This window comes from Chrysochloris asiatica, unplaced genomic scaffold (assembly GCF_000296735.1).
Source record: "Chrysochloris asiatica unplaced genomic scaffold, ChrAsi1.0 scaffold00083, whole genome shotgun sequence".
Classification (NCBI taxonomy): Eukaryota; Metazoa; Chordata; class Mammalia; order Afrosoricida; family Chrysochloridae; genus Chrysochloris; species Chrysochloris asiatica.
In genome coordinates this window covers 4,538,432-4,540,873 of record NW_006408601.1, presented here as the reverse complement: position 1 = coordinate 4,540,873, position 2,442 = coordinate 4,538,432, and the positions used below count along the sequence as shown (strand labels likewise).

The following is a 2,442-nucleotide window of genomic DNA, read 5'->3' as shown; positions in this document are numbered from 1 at the left end:
CTTTTCTCAAAATTACTACTACTGGCCCACTTACAGAATATGCACTTCCCATCCCTATAACATGAGGTTCTATTATGTTGTTGTTAAGTACTTCAAGTCAGTTCCAACTCATAGAAACCCTGTTTAGGGTTTCCAGGGCTGTATATCTTTGCAGGAAGAGAAGTCTCATCTTTCTCATGATGGCACTGTAGCATAATGTTAAGTAATCAATTTCCCCAACTTTGATAACATAAATGCTAATAGAGGTTGTGCTGTTTTGAGGTTACAAAATTCAAACTCATTCTAACACTATGGACCCACAGCTCAGGGATTCAGAGAAGAGTTTTTTTATTGTTGTAAGAATCTGATTAAGGAATTGTGGGAAGGTGGGTTATCCTGTAGTAATCATGCTTCAACAGCCTTGCCATTCACTCAGAAACAATCCATTTGAGCTTCTGAACATTAGGTTTGGAACACTTGTTTGATGGATATTCTGTTATACACTTGGATATGAGTTCTTGCCAGAAGGTCAAATCTCTGCCATTTATCTTGGAATGCTTCTGAAGACATTTTAGTCCTTCTGTTAATTGCACACACTTCTGTGATTGGATCACTAATGTAATGATAGATGTCAACACAGAAGGCTTTGCTTTAGAAAATATGATCCTGCTCTCGTATGCCTTAAATTGAGCTTCTAGTCTTTCAAGATTAAGGCTATTCCTCCTTTAAAATGGTAAGTTCTCTTAAATGAGTGAATAATAGATTTGTAGAAACTGAAAGGCAATAGAAACTTTGACTTACTGACACACCTTCTCTAATATAAGCTTTTCCATTCTCATCAAGTCGGAAACTGTGAACTTATAATAGCTTATTGGGGTCAAGTCATTTGCCAGTGGGAAATTCCTCTCTTTTACTATTGATTTTACAACCAAATAGAAGCAGCTCAGTATAACACATTCAAGGTGTTTTGATGGTACCTTCATTTTGAACAGAAACCTGTCCAGCAAATTCACAGCTGGAGTAAATGATTTCCTGTCAAAGCCAAAAAACTGAGTTAGACTGAGAGGATCTTTTATTTCAAAGTTCCTTAACCTTTCAGTCATTCTGAGACCATTATCATGAGCAGACTCAATTAGTCTCAAGCCACAGACCTTTGTCTGACATCTAGACTCCTGCTCCAGCAGGGCATTCAGATGGTGTAGCAATATCTGTGTGTTATTTATTGTCAGCATCTCCATCATCATGATATAGAGCTCATGAAATCCTGGTAAATTAAAAACATATGCAAGTATTGGAAATGTATGTTAATTTCTTGAGGCTGTCATAACAAAATGCCACAGATTGTGTGTCTTATAAGAGCAGTATTTATTGTCTCACAGTTCTGGAGGCTAAAAGTCCAAATTAGAGTACTGGCCATGTTGATTCCTTCTAAGGACTCTGAGAAAGAATCTGTCCCATTCCTGTCTCCTAATTTTCGGTAGCTCTCAGCAATTCCTAGCAAAGATGTTAGTGTGAGGACTAAGGGGCACCTAATACAATTCATGGTATTTTCAGTCACCTCATATGTATGTGGAATCCTGGTGTGGTGCTGTAGGATATGTTCTGGATTACTAACCACAAGATCAGCCATTCAAAACCACCACCCACTCATCAAAAACCCTATACAGGGGCACGATGAATCAGAACCAACTCAATGGCACTTTACAACAGAAAATGCATGTGCAAGTTGGACAATGAATAAGGAAGACTGTACAAGAATTAATACATTTGAATTCTGGTGTTGGTAAAAAAATGTTCAATGTACCATGGCCTGCCAGAAGAACAAACAAATCTGTCTTGGAAGAAGTACAGCCAGAATGCTCTTTAAAATAGAGGATGGTGAGACTTTGTCTCTCATATTTTGGACATGTTGTCAAGAGGGACTAGTCCCTACAAAAGGACATCATGCTTGAAAAAGTGGAGGGTCAGATGCTTAATAGACTCTGGTCAACCTGGGTTGAGACCTGGTTGGCCAGCAATATAGCAAGACCTAGGGATTCCTGAGCCCATGGAAAGACACATAGCCACAGAGGACTAAAGCAGAGAGTGAAGCATCCAGCTGATATGAAGTGAGGGGAGATGCACAAAAATGCCCATACTTGCAGATAGTACCCATTTGACCTAGCTTCAATGGCTGGATGATCAGAATTTGACTAGAGGAAGGAAAAAAGTATAATCTGCTACAATTTGATGAACTTGACCTATACTTATAGATGTAGTAGCTTAAAAGAGGGAACAAATCTTTACAGCAAGGATCAATCTCATCCCCTCTGTACACAGGGTTGACAGGTGTGGGCAACATAGACATTGGCTACCCAAAATGGGGGACTACCAAAGCACAAAGTGACTGACTTACAAATTTTTAAGAGGGAGCTTAGTTTCAAAGGGTGTGGTAGAAGGTAGAATGTCCACTGTGTGGTTTAC

The 2,442-nt window shown here is 39.1% G+C and overlaps 1 pseudogene; it reads right to left on the bottom strand.

Annotated features, from left to right (window-relative positions):
• Positions 1 to 347: 347 nt before the first annotated feature.
• Positions 348 to 1,220, bottom strand: LOC102823096 (annotated as a pseudogene).
• Positions 1,221 to 2,442: the final 1,222 nt, after the last annotated feature.